Source organism: Delphinus delphis, chromosome 18 (assembly GCF_949987515.2).
Source record: "Delphinus delphis chromosome 18, mDelDel1.2, whole genome shotgun sequence".
NCBI lineage: Eukaryota > Metazoa > Chordata > Mammalia > Artiodactyla > Delphinidae > Delphinus > Delphinus delphis.
Window position 1 is genome coordinate 37985222 of NC_082700.1, and position 15702 is coordinate 38000923.

The 15702-nt window shown below is 31.5% G+C and overlaps 1 protein-coding gene across 1 annotated transcript in view; it reads left to right on the forward strand.

Moving 5' to 3' along the window:
• PCDH9 (protocadherin 9) overlaps positions 1-15702 on the forward strand; it is a 984388-nt gene that overhangs the window by 17405 nt on the left and 951281 nt on the right. The gene's annotated exons all lie outside the window — the stretch shown is intronic.

The following is a 15702-nucleotide window of genomic DNA, read 5'->3' on the forward strand; positions in this document are numbered from 1 at the left end:
CTTATTTAAGAAAAAAATATATGAGTTCTCTCTCTCAGTTTTAAATTGATGTCATCATTTCCCTGAAATATATTTTTTAAAGTCTTTTTTTTTTTTTAACTAGTGCTGGAGACTTGATCTTTCAGTAGGACAATAAAATTCTAAGATCTATTACTTTAATTAGAAGCATGCCAAGTTTAAATTTATCCTTCGGTTAATTTAGAGGGAAATACACTTTTCATCCTTAAAATAACACTTCTTCTACAGGCAAAGGTGTTAATAAAATATGGTTGCAAGTAAAACTTCATTTTTGTAACTATATAAGATTAGCATATTTGCTATATTAAAAAATCACTTTAAAAACATGGCACACATTGATAATGTTGAATAATAATTCGAGTTAAAAAGGACAGTGTTCTCTAAAAATGGAGTTTCATAGGGATCCATTTTGAAAGGGATATTTTGAGTCATGATATTCTGCAAAAGAATGTTCAGCCTTAGCCCTCAAAAAGACATAAGCCTAACATAGACATGGAACATAGATGTTAAACTCTAGCTAGAATAAATGTTTGGTTTAATTGGCTTTTACCTCCAGATGGTTCTGAATTGGACAAGTCCATTTTCTTATGAATATTTATCACAATATTTAAAAGAATGGATGCAATGACATAAATTTGAAAATAGAGACCTTTGTTATATAAACATTTTTCTTAAATTAAGAAACATTCATATCCTGAAATTTTGGTTTTCTTTAATCATAGAAGAAAATGTCATAATTGAGCTTTACGTTTCAGGCAAGACAGTATTGTTATTTTTAACTTAATCATTTCTAAAGCACTAATTTACATATGGGTGAATGTTTATATGAGCAGGTTGTTTCAAAGTTTCAACATAATATTCGAGAAAAAAATCTTTGTTTTTGCACTTTTTTGCACATTTTTGTGCAAATGTATTTTTAAGAAAAAATCTTACTGCCAGAAAATGTACTATTTTAATTGTAGATAGGCTTCAGTGATAACCATCAAGCTGGTGCCTAACTCCAAAAAGATCTTTCCAACTGTTCTGTGGATATTTAGGCAACTGTCTCCAAGTAATTACTGTAATATACATGAACTACAAAATTGAAACCTGGTAAAATATATAGACCTCAGGAATAAGGTGTGTAATAGCTCTTGTTAATTAAGTTTATTGATTAAAACATAAACATTTTTTGGAAATTATAAATGTATTATATGACCAGTCATGAAAAAAAATGTAATTCACTTTTCAATAATGTGAAAATATGGATAATTTGGAAAGCTAATTTAGAACCAAACAACAGGATAGATTACGCTTAGTAACACAGATACATTTAAATAAAGGATGGTGTGGAAATCACATGAGGATTACCCTGTCTGTTTTAACTAACTTCTACATAAAATCAGAAATGTGGCAGTCTCACCATCACTCACAATGACAATGACATTTAACTTGGCGTTATTATGTAGTTTTAATTCCTTGCTTATTATGATTTTTATAAGTAACTATGTGTTGCTTTACCAAAGAAAATAAACCACTGGTGGTTAATTTAAATAAATACTTAGATTTTCCTATTTTCAAAACTTTGATACACATTATTTTCTAATTTTTGGCAACAATAATATCTATTCTAAACCAGTTATACTTTGCTAAAATTTCACTTAGCATCTTGAGAATTCAATTTTCTCATCTGAAAAATAGATCATTGGATTCAGTCATTTTAAAATTTCTATTATTAAAATTTAAACTACAGCTTTTGTTAATTACTTAGGGAAGCATCACTCTTTGGCAGGTTTCCTCTTACCACTCAACATGTGTCTGGCCTTCTTTTTATCATCAGTTGATGTATGTTCAAACGGTGCAAATCAATGTTAACATTGGCTCAAGAAAAACAATTACAAAGTAAATCATATGGTTCAGTCTCTCCTGACGATGAACGATTTGCAGTATTCTCATTGTTTGCAAGATGTATGTTATCACTCTCTTGCATTAGTATTGATAACAGACTGTTGCCATTATCTTCTTTGAGGTCTCTGCCTAATTAATTTTCTCCTTCTGAACTAGAAATTTAACATTTTCCTCCTAAATCAGAAATCACAAAACAGATGAACTTTAGAATCTCAAGATTATTAGTGCTTAGAGTTTGATTAGAAAACTGTCTATTTAAAATAGTATGTAGCTACCATATTTTTATCAGTAACATTAATTATGTTTGATTTTTTCTGTAGTAAGACATTAAGATGAATTTAGTATTTCAACTTTTGTGAATATTGGAGAATTATATATAGTTTGGGGATAATGTATAAATACAATTATTTTGAAGTCAGACACTGGTAATTTTGATTAATGGTATCATTTGTTCTTAGGATAAGTTTTAGAAAAGCTAATTAAATCGAATAACACTCAACGATTTTATTGGTAACCTGTTCATTCAAAGACAAAATAGAGTTAAGTTGAAGAAAAATGTAAATAATCATAACTGTCCATCTGAAGGAAAATCAAGTTTGGGAATAAAAGGATTGAATTTCAAATTAGCTGAAGTAGCCCCCAAATATGCCACCTGAATGTCAAATGACAAGTGGTATTTGCTTAGAGGAATATGAACTAGAACTATGTATTGCCATAGCACAGCCTACCACATTTTCTCCAGAACACTGCAGAAATGGCCCTACAAGGATGATTCTGAAACTTGGAGAGAAGCCTAGGAGTACTTGCTCCCATAATATCTCAATGATTTCTGGACCTCAAAATTTACTTGCATTTATCACTATTTACTTCATTACACTCTTTCATCTTATCAAAAACTTTAGGAAAACTCAATTCTATCCGTGTTTTTGGTAGAAGTATTACAAAAAGACTGCTTTATGCTGTAGGTGGATGAGTTTAGGAGTTACTTTGCAAGTTTGGGAAGTTGATATAGATGGAGGAGGTATATTTGCAGAGATGCCACATGTTGGCCACAAGACTCTTTTTTTCATTTTAAGCAACTTCATCCAATGCTCACATCCTGAGTATACAGCAACAAAGATGCCTTCCTTAACCGTATGAGTATATGGACATGATCTGTTTTCTAGGTATTTATTCCCTGGATGTAAGGTCATATGTAGGTTATTTAAAAAATCGCAAGACTATTTAATGTCACAATGCAGGTGACAGCAAATTATAAAGAATGTATAAATAATATAAAAGAAATATATGAATGTCAAATGAATACCATATGATTTTTGCATAAGAGGCATTTTAGCTATTTTGGGCAGTAATTGGTGGAATGAGATGTAAGCAATCTCTGACAAAGTGAGAAACTGGACAGGCCAAGGCTTAAAATCCCTTGAGTTTATGGAGCTTTGTCAGAGTCAGCCATTCTGTGGACAATACAGTGAATCACAGCTATATGATTAATCAAATCAGTTCTCTATTGTAAAAGGACAAAGAGATGATGCCCACTGGCATCTGATTTGGAATTGGTTGCTTGTAGATTAATGAACTTGTGCAGACTGTGCCTTCCAATGTTTTGCCTGGAAGAGAAATAAATTTGTTAGGAATTTAGACAAAAGCAACATTAGAAAACCATAAGAGAGTTAGAGTAGCCTATATAGGGGAAAAGCTAACATTAAAAAGAATAAATTCATTAATCTTAATGAATTGTGATTGAAACTAACTATTGAGTAACAGAATTAGTCATTATCACTAAAAAATGTAAAACATGCTTTTAAACGTTTATAAAAGTCACTGGCCAAAAAAAACCCCACACTAATTTCAGCTAAATAGCAAACAATTTCATGGGAGAAATGGAAGATATTTGGGAATCTGTAAAGAGAAGATCGCAGTATTCCCTTTGGCACTGTTATCCCTTTATTTCTAGTAACTTCATTTGCAATGCTTTGAAAGTAGATTTCCAACACCAAATAATGACAATCAGCCAGCATTTACTTGAGTACTCACTGTGCTCCTGGCATTCTTCTCTGCCCTTTACATGTATTAACTTCTTAAATAGGAACAATAACATTGTGGGTCATGTAGTATTGTTAACATCCCTCTTTTCCAGCTGAGGAGAAGTTACATGATTTGCTTAAGGTCACAGTTCTTGTAAATGGAGAGTAGTCTAGGACTTGAACCCTAGCAGTTTTACACCAGAGGCTTTGCTTGTAGTTGCTAAGCAATACTGCCTCTATGATTGAACTTCTAGTTTAAAAAATAAAATTGTGGCATGTCACCAAGAGTCACTTGTGCCCAAAATAAATTATTTGTATAAAGATAAAAAAGAAAAGCTGAAGTCTAATTTAACATTTCTGTTTTAAATTCCTTTAGGGTACGTATTTCAACAATAAGCATATGGCTTGATGATACAGCCATACCTGAGGCATGTGTGGCTCTTTCCCGTGTACAGTGAACATTCATGGACATTACATAGTAAGAGTAGTAATAGCATTAGTGTGTTTTATGCAGTAGCATTCTGGATACTTTTGACAAACAGTATATTTTGGCAGTGAATTTCAAACATTCTGCTAATTTCAAAATAGAAGAATTTTGTGATTTTTTTTTAACTACTCTTTATAAGGAGGCATCTAGAAGAGGGGGCGGTCAAGCAATAATGATGATAAAAAGATCTCTCTTCTCCACTAGACTAGAATGATGCTTTCCTGTTTTAAATTTTTTTTTTATTCCAGCCCCTGCTCTCCAGTGTATCAGAAGCAACATCCACCTCTGCACAAACTTGTCCACTAAGCTCAGCATGTGCCTTTTCCCAACCTATCCGTAATGCACTAGGAGACACATCTTCATGTGTATTTAGAAATGTGTATAATAAGCTTTTATTATTGTTTATAAAATTTTAGCCCTAAGTTTTTTCCAGTTTTATCACCTACAACTACAAAAAGTATCCAGTAATTCCATACAGTTTTATAAATCTACCATATTCATTACTGGCTTCTTAATGTGTCCTTGCCTAAAACTCTAACAAGAGATGGGGAACACTTGTCAACCACATGTTGGACACTCAGGATCCCCCTTAAATCTGAGAATTGGAGAGAACCATTTCAGCCATATAGTCAGATAAAATTTGTTTATCATGGATTATTATAATGGATGCATTTTGGTAAAATTCCTAAACGAGAAAATTGCAGTTTTAATTTGAGCTGCATTTGAAGGTGAAAACGAAATAGCTGAGTTGCACAGTTTTTCCTATTCCATTTGGCAAAGGAAACTGATCCTTGGAACAACATGCTAACTTTGTGTCCACTGTGTGTAGTGCATGTGGATCATTGCATTACTCATGGATGCTATTCTTATTTAGAATATAAATTCTGCCACATTCCTAGAGAATAACAAGGATCTGCTCTTTTGAAAAATGTCTCTTGATATGAGACAGATTGACTTAAAATTCCAAAAGTCCATATTTTTGAAGCTCACATTGCTTACATTTTGATTGTGCTTACTTTATTTTGGGCAGCAGCTTTTTCTTGATGACCCTTACTAATAAGCTTCAGTAGGCAGAAAAATTTCAATTATTCTAATTAAAGACCAGTATTGAACATGTTGACCAAATGTAGATTTTATGTTGTTAATTAGACAAGAATTTGGTAAGATTTTAGATCCACCATTGATACAAGAAAGCTAAATTCACCTGTGAATTTGTCAATGAACTAGAGTGGCAGGATTTCCTTGGTTTAAATTATTAAGGTAAGAGATTGGAAAAGCATAATTCTTCGATATGTACTCAAAGACATACAGGCAAGTTTACTTTGAACTCAAAAACATATGCAAGGCTAGAAAGCAATAGGGATGACAGGTATCATTTTTGTCTGTATATTTGTTTAAAGAGTCATTTATAGAGAAGTAATTTTTTTAAACGACACTTTTTGATGTAACTCACATTTCATGAGACCAAACATAAAAGCAAAAATACTTGTAGTAATCACTTTTTATCAGATTCAGGTAGAAGAGTGCCAAACTGTTTTGATTTCACGATAGGTTATAGTCCTGTGATGGAGTTCCCAGTTGGGGTTTGGAAACTAAAACCCTGGCATGCTGATGTTACTGCCCTAACACGATGTGTTGATTTAGCTTTCCAGATGACTTAAAATATAGCTGGAGTTCTCCTTTATCTAGGGACTAGACACACAAGGCTTTGTGAGAAACTAGATTAATCTTGCATTGACGTCCTGGGTGTTGCTGATAATTTGTAGAGACATTATGCCTATTGGTTATGACGTTGACAGGCAGACTCTTTCCAAACGAACATTACAAGAGCCAAATTTAATAGTCTTAGCATTGGAAATTTCTGCCTTGAGTAGAGCAGAAGCTTTCCAGCATGTGCTTTGTTTTCTACTCCCACAATTATGCATTAATATACATCAATTCCAGACAGCTGAGGAATGACATAAGAGGATTAATTAGAACTAGACAACATTACACTAGTGGAGTGAAAATTCTGTAATGGTTTTTTCTGCAGTGACATGGTAGAAAAGGCAAATGGACACCAATTTCTAGCCTTTACACATTCAGAATTTCAAGAAAGTGGATGAAAAGGGAAGTGGAGAATAATTCTGTTACTCAAGCTGGTATAATTTTTCTCATCAAATACATAACTCATTTTTCGCAAATATCAAGAATTGATTCAACTGAGTGATTCAGTATTGTATTCAGTGTATGATTTTGTCCTTTTAATTACAACCACTTTTATCTGTTAAAAATAATCACAGAAAGGGTATAGTTAGTCTGTGACCACAGTAAGAAAATGAGATGCAATGAATACACGCGGGTCTCATATACTGTTATATACCTATTGCTGTATGAAATATCTCTGAAGTGAAAATATATTTTCATACCTTACCAAAAGTTTTAATAAAAACATTTAACTATAAAGTGTTGATGTCTCCCCTACCTCCAGCTGTTGTTTTTTTCTTGCTATGAAGCTTATCTATCATAGAAGTAGATTTATGGCAATATTTTTTACTACTAAGACTGTATATTTATTGATTCAAGTTATCTGAGAACTTTTTAACTGTTCTTATTGCAAATTGATTTTTTCTGTAGTTGCACTTTAATAAAATTAGTTTTGGGATTTTAATTTGGCAAGCTGTTGAGTATACTTTTACATAGACTTCTGATGTGGGTACTAATTTCAGATTTTTGACAGTGTGATTTTTTAAGATGTCTCTTCAGTAAAAAAAGGGTTTCTTATCCTTAATTGCGTGCATTCTATTGTTTTAATCACAAAATGTAATTGAATGCCATGCATGGATTGGCAAAAATGAACTAGAGCAATATGGAAATGACTTACTCGGTATCACTTTTACACGTTCACTCACTTAGGCAATGGATTCTAGTAATTCACAGAACTTTTTAAAGCTTTTTTAAAAAAAATATTGTCTCTTAAAATAGTAATATTAAAACTAAAAGGATCAGGAATATGCTAAATTTAAGATGATCATTTGAAAAGGAAATCACAGACTTGTTAATCATACTGTATTTGAAGTGATTGTAAATGAGTTTTGATATACAGAATGGTAGTAAAATAGAATTATAAAGTCTATTAACCATAATGATGGAGTTCTAGATGTAGATAAAATGAGATGATTGTATTTAAGCTTTCAATAAATTTGTTACCCAGTTTAGGGATATTTGTAGTTTATGAAACCTTGTTTATATTCACTTAACTTCAAAAAGTTAAGAAAGAATATTTGAAGCTCTATTATTTAGTATCCAAGTTTCTGAGAGAGCGGTCAAGAGACTGGAACTGTCTTCACTGAGTGTGAATGTCCACATACTTTATAATTAAACAAATCATGCTTTGCTCCTGTCAAGGTTTTAAAGCACAGAGTGCTGAGAAGACATAGCAATTTGCTTAATTAACCCTGTTCATTTTACAGGGGAAGAAATAAGATTACTCTTTGGCAATCACATGTTACTTGAAGTATATTTAATCTTTTACTACCCTGAAAACTTAACAACACACACACACCCTAATGCAAATATGAACAGAAGTAATACCCCTACTCATAAGTGAGCACATTTATTCCTAACATAAATGAATTAATAGCTCTGATGGCATTTCTCTCTGACAGAAAAATAAGGTGCCATAGTTAGTAAGGCAAAGCTCATGCTTCACAGGTTTATGGCCTACACTAAAAGTAGGTTAAGTCTGCATGTGTGTGTGTCCTCCATATCAACTGACTTCTGATAGAAAATGTCTATGCTTTTCATTCTGACCAATAAAAGGCAACTTGGTGAGTTATAGAGATTGACTGGGTGCTTGACATGTGGTGCTGCTCTGTTAAAACGGTGGGCAATTGGTACTGGGGAGGTTTAGGAGAATTTAACTTGTCTTGCTTGTTTTTAGATATGCTTTTAGATATGTTTATCTCCTAATATTCTGAAAACATAAAAATGCAATATCAGTTCACAGCCAACAAGTTTCTTTATGTTGCTTTTCTAGTCCAAATGTAAAAAGAAAGTGATAATGTGCTCCTAATCATTCTATGCTTGTGTTCTAATATTACCAGGAAGCTTTTGTAGACATACTCAAATAAGCACATTTTTCATTATTTAAATGCAAAATGCATCTTTTCAATTATTATTGTCCAAATAATTTTTAGAGAATGATCATTGCATGATCCCTCTCCCCACTTCACTACTCTAAGATAGGTGGATATGTTTAATTCTTTTTCTGTACTTTCCTTTATTATTAAAAGAACCCTACAAAAAATAAAACATTTGTTTTCAATTAAACAACAACAACCCTGGTAATTTATATTCAGTTTTACTTCTGCAAAATAGCCACATTTTTACATAATCCAAACAAATTGTCATGTTAACTGTATGCTAAATATGATGAAATGTGGCTTAAAATAATCTCTCTTATTGTGTTACAATGTATCAATAATTTTAAATGTAAACACTTGACATCACCTGTTTCTATAATATCATTATTCTGTAGGTAGTATTCACAGTACAGTATATTCTATTGCTACTTGGTGAAATGAACTCTTGAGATTCATAATAGGGCACTACACAAGCGTTATTATTAAAGAATTATAGGGAAAATTTTCCCAATGGAAAACTGATAATTAAAGGTATTATTTAAAATAAGTATAGTGAAGAGTAGATAAGAAGTTCAATGTAGCAATATCTTTCTATTTTGATTTCAAATTAAATTTTTATATACACACAAAAAATTTGGCTCAAGAATTAGCTGATATAGTTTAGATTTTAACTAGCCAAAATAATGTTGCAGTGTGTTATATTCATAATTTATCAATAAAATGATTACTGTTAATAACTGGTAGAATTTTTTCTTCCCTGTGCTAGTGATTTAAGTTGAATGGGAATTTAGTAACGTGTAGGGATGCATCTTAATATCTATATTTGTTGAACAGTGTTAAAAACACAAAACTTGTCCTCATTAAAATGGACTTCTGTACACTATAATTTGAATTAAGTAATGCATATATAAAGTATTTAAAAAGTTGTATATCAAAATGTATAACGTTCCATTTTTCACTATATTTTGTAAAACATTTTTGGTGTAATCAGTATGACTCACATATGTCAAACAAGTATTCTACTATTTATTTAAACAGATATATACCTAATGTATTTGGAAGCTTATTGCACTCATATAATTGTATATATTGTGGCCTCAAAAGTCTGTACTTATCCTTGCTTTAAAAAAGTAGTATGTGCATTTCTTTCCAATTTATTTTAATTAATTATATTAAGGAAAACATCCTTTACTAAATGTACCTTAAAATTCACAATAAAGTTTCAGAAATTGTTTTCTACAACTTTGAGATTTTGTGTTGAATTTATTTGTGAACATTTTTTGAAATTGTTCTCTGATTTTCTAATAAGGAGTCCCTGAATTTAATCTTATTGATAAAATGATGAGTCAAAACATGCAGTGTGGTGAAGAGCTAGCCCTTGTTTAATCGGGAGGCTGCTCTCCTAAGTGATGAATCGCTCACACCTGTGCAACCTGGCTAAATGACACCAAATGGGCTTCCCCCTCAAAGCCCTAGTTACTCATTATGTCCACTTTCCAAACTGGAATGTCAAGCAATTTGCACTTTAACTGAGTGTTCTAGACTACAGAGAAGAAGTTACATGGAGATAATGTGGAGAAAATATATGTAGGTCTGTTCATCAAACTTTTTTATGCTCTATTTACTGAAGTTACATAGATATTTAAGAAAAAATTTGGCATATGTTACTTTTGACATCCCATTAAAATGTAAGGCTAGACTCTCAAATATAGTAAATATAAATATCCACATTTGGTTCAGGTTAGTCCACTGAGGGATAGACTCACTTATTTTTCTAAGAAAAATCAGATTCTGGGGCAATCCCTGTATCATCACATTTTTTTTTGTTGTTGTTTGTTTGTTTGTTTGTTTTTTATGGTACGCGGGCCTCTCACTGTTGTGGCCTCTCCTGTTGCGGGGCACAGGCTCCGGACGCGCAGGCTCAGCGGCCATGGCTCACGGGCCCAGCTGCTCTGCGTCATGTGGGATCTTCCCAGACGGGAGCACAAACCCGCGTCCCCTGCATCAGCAGGCGGACTCTCAACCACTGCGCCACCAGGGAAGCCCCAACACAGTTTTTAATGTCACTCTTGAAACCTTTTGGAATACAACCACTTGGCTATTTGCACAGAGAAACACATGTACTCTGCATTGCTAGGGAGGGATAAATATGCATTTGCTGTGTTTTATGTTTAGACTTACAGCTATAAAAAATGGAGAGTTGAATTAAATTTTATCACACATAATCTTCTCAGTTGCAGATTGATTATTTTATTTATGTATTTATTAAAAACAAGCAAAAAATTGTTGTCATTAGAAGGTCCAAATAGTTTTTATATGAAAACCATTTTGTAATGATATTCATTTGAATTAGCCAAGATGAAAACTTACTAATTATAAATGTGGAAGTCATGCTACAAAATTGCTGTTGGTCTTAAAGTTATCTTGAGTTTAACCCAGAGAGATTTAGCCCATTCTGCCCTTTTTGCCGGATTTTGTTTTGTTTTGTTTTTGCAGATGTTTTTCCCTTAAAAACGTAAGTTCACTCAGGTCCATTCAGCAAATGTAATTAAATGAAAATATTTTTAGCTTGCATTGACATTTTCATGCTACACACAAAACACAACACTTTTTAAAATTTACTTTCCATCCATGTAATGAAAAGTATTTTGAATACTGAAGTAATCAAATCTTAGAATCATCAGAAGCTGGGCAAGTGGCTTGTTGGTATCTTAGTTAAATAATAAACAGCCAGGGATAACAAGGTGCTTTTCCCGTAGGAGAAGAAAAAAGTGATTCCAAATATGTATTTTCCCCTTTGATTAGTTCTTTGAAACTGTTTACTGTTTTAATGCTATCCAGCATTTCTATCCATTCCTTTCCTCTTTCATATTTTGTCATGAACTATAATTCCCTACAAGGATTTTGCCCATATTTTTTTATTCATAAATAATGCATATTTTGTTAAAACATTAAAACACATTAACACAATAAATCCAAATAATTTTCACCACTTACTTTCACTTCAAAAATGCATTCTGACGTTAACGTGGAGGATTAAATAAGTATTATTAGTCACATTTTAGAAGAAGCAAATGATTTTTAACTGATAAGAACTGGGAGGAGAAAAGGAATGAATATTATACCTAACAAGATATTCTGATAGACAACACCAGCTAATTTAGTGTATGCTTTTAATTTTATTTTTGGTAACTAGAAATAAAGTGCCTAATCTCAGAGATGTATCTGTACATTGGTATATGTTCATATATTTACATGTACAGATATAAATATCTTATAATCTGTATGCATGTGTATATAGAAGAATATATTTCTATACATATATTTATAGAGAGAATTATTGAAACATTAATTCTGCACTCTAAAAATTTAATTTTTGTTATTTATTAAATATAATCAATTAGTTATCTATTATATAATCAGAATTTAATATATATTCTAAAGCCAACATTTACTTTTGTTATTATTTGAATAATGTATCAATTTTCTGTTTTAAAGTTTTGAATAGGTGGAATCTTTGGAATTATTATCATTAATTAATTTTTATCAACCTAAGTATCATAGACTGTCATTATTTTTGCTATATCTGCTTTTGATATTTAAATATATTTCCTTTAGCAGAGCACAACACTTAGTTTTTGAAAATGTACAAGTAACCATTTTCTCATGAATACATAAAAAATTCAGAATTTTCCAGTTAGTGTAAATGAATCATTATTTTAACTTTTGACTACTTTAAAAAAAACTACATCAGGGAAAAAAACAATTCCACACATCTTTTATTTAATAAATATTTATCGCTCACCTATGTTATGGTGCTTGTTTTTGCCAAGTGGTATCTTTATGCATAATTTGATGTGTTTCTAATGCTGCACTTACAACCTTTTGCATAGAAGATCTGTAAGGTAACTGGGTTTCTTTGGAATGGAGGGAGTAAAATTGAGAGTTTTGTATACCAACTGAGATTTAATAACATACTGAAAATTCAAAAGAAATCTGGCAGAATTCCTGTTCATAGTAGGTGCATAAATATGGACAAATGAATGACCAAAGACTCTGATGATGGAGTTGTTCTTTTAATGTATATAAGTAATTATAACTTATACTTTCTCAAATAAAATTTCACTTTATCTTGTTATATGGTAAGATGCATGTTACAGTTAATTAAATTATTTTATTTTGTTTATTTTTCTCCTAAACATATATACTTGCAAAATAGAACAAAGTGTGTTCCTTATACAATAAGGAAAATAACAACTAACTTTTTTGTTGCTTCGTTATACAAAATAATACTTGATATATAAGTGTAATGTCCTTGTAGCCCAGAAAAGTCGTCTATTTTCTACTTTAAGTATAAATATATATTTAATAATAAATTAAATATTTAAAATAATATTTTTAAAATACTGAAAACAATAAATGCTGGCAAAATTTTGTTTTCATAATCATTTGTGACTTTCTTTACATAATTACCTCTTGTCTTATATAGAAGATTAACAGTGTTAGAATTAACCCATTTATAAATCATAACTATTAATTGCTACATTTAAGAGGTTATTCTTAAATATATGTATTAAATGCATGCATGTAATATTGTGCCTTTTGGCAATTACTTATTTTAATCATTTTGGAAATGTGAGATAGCCTTAAGCATATAAATGGTTATTAATATAACAGAAATATATTTGTTACTTTAAATATTTCATTTCAAAACCAACAGTGCTTAAACATTTGTATTCTGGACTACTTTGAGCATCATTTAAAAGGTATAGGTGCATTCTCCAGAAAAATTCATACACTATTTTTTCAGAACTGCAAATAGTTCAAAGTTTCCATAGACTCTGTGAGCCCATCTATGAAATCTTCCAGGGGCCTGTGGCCCTGGGTAATAACCAAATTTATATAAATTATTTGACTCTTAAGCAACTTCTACTAAATATTCTTTGAAAAAAGTTTGAAATATTTCAAGTGAAAGGAATTTAATATTCTTTTCTCAGCACTAGCTATTGTTTTAGAAAATGAACTCTCTTTGGAACCACTTCCTCTTATGATAATGGTTAAAATCCAGAAATATTTCTGCTTCCTCATCTTGTACAGTAGAAAAATAACACATTAAAACACACATTTTGCCATAGGAATGAAAACATTGATCACTTTAATGAAATGCTCTCTGCAGAATATATATAATTGATGCTGTTAGCAGACATGAACATAAACAGTCAGAGCCAGCCAAGTGAAATAGGACAGCTTTAAATTTAAACTTGATGTATGCAGTTCTCACTATTTGTTAAGTTTGATTTCTTTTTTAGTTTGTCTACTGTCCTTTTGGTGCTATCAGGTGCACAGATAATCCCTGTGGAGTGACATAATACAGGTGTAATTTCCTGTTCACCCTCATGTTTCCAACCTAGACTTTGCCTGATGTCTCCTTTCTCCTTACAAAGAGAATAATAGAAACATGATTTTCTTTTTGTCAATAGCCATATAAATTGATAAATTAATTTCACATAAGATTGTGTGTTTGAGTGCCACAAAAATGTTTAAATTTGATTTCTATCCCCATTTCTAAGAAAATTAAAGCTCAGTGTTTAAACGTTTTTCAAGGTCACACAGCTCCTACATGGCTCAGTTAGGATTCTTTTTAATCTTCTACCACTCATTCCAGGAATCAAGATTGATTTGAAAAAGAGACAAAAGTATTTTAAAGACAATGAAATGAAACCTTATGTAAGCATACATCAAAATGTACTTGCCCAGAATTCTTTGAAAATATGCACAAAACTTTAAATGTTGTTTATTTATAATATTTTAATAGTATTTGTCACATATGCAGAGATATTTTGCACACTACATTTTCATTATTTGTATTTTTCTCTAACTCAAGATCAAAGACATTTCAAACTTGGTGAATTAGTAAGGCTTCCTTCCTCCCTCCCTCCCTTCCTTCTTCCCTCACTCCCTCCTTCCTTTCCTTCTTTCTTGTGAATCTTTTGCCAGAATTGGAGATGAGAGTAGTTACCACTGAGTGGTAAGGTGTCCTGTATGAGAATTCTAATTAATACAAACCGTTTCATTTTCTGATTACCATTCTCTACCAGTCAATTAAGGATAGGTTTTTTGTTCCCCTCGGGTTAAGATACCTCTTTATTTTTGGTGAATCCATATCAGTACCCAGAGCTACTATACCTAGTAATTATTATGTGTTAAATACTTCACACATGCTTTTATTCATGGATTTTTTTGACCCTCAGAATCACCCTATGAAGTAGTTGTTCTTATCCTCATTTCATTGATGAAGAAACTGTTTCATAGATGATAAGTAATGTACCCAAAACATTAGTTTCAACTTCACAGCAAACCACTAGTTTAAGTTGTAAACTTAAACTTCACCTTTAAAGGTTAGTGACTATTTTTTTTACAGCTTTGTTGAGTCATATTTTAGATATCATTTAACTAATTCATTTTAAGTGTGCAATTCCACAATTTTTAGTAAATTTAGCAAGTTGTTCAACTATCACTGTAGTTTGGGAACATTTGCATCACCCCAGTGAAGATCCCTTGTTCCTATTTACCGTTGACCTCTATCTCCCCAAATTTGCCCCCGGGCAACCACTAAATTTACTTTTTTCTCTGGACATTTTATATGCACGGAATTATACCATATGGAATCTCTTGTATTTTGCTTTTTAGTGATCATTTTTTATACTGCTTAAAAATGAATACATCTTTCAATATCATTACAATTATTAATACTGTGAAAATGTACTAACACCTACCTATATCCCCATGAACATGAATCATTTCCCCCAAAAGCTTTCCTAATTGGCATTGATTCTTATTCCTGAAAAATATTTGATAAAATCTAGTGACTTTTCATGAGAGTGACAGATGATTATTGCACCAAAAACTGGTGTTTGCAACTTCATTACCTATTAAATAATAGTTTACCTACTAAATACTAGGTGAAATAATTACTTTTAAAAATCTTGAAATGTGTGTAAACTAACAATGTTAATTTTCCCATTGAAACTGTACTTACTGCATTTTCATTTTTGTCAGTGGTTTGGGCTCAGCTCTGATGACCTCCTGTTATGGATATTTCTCAGTTGACACAAATGATCCAGGAGTCCACTCTCAATTAAACTGGCAATTTAATTGAGGC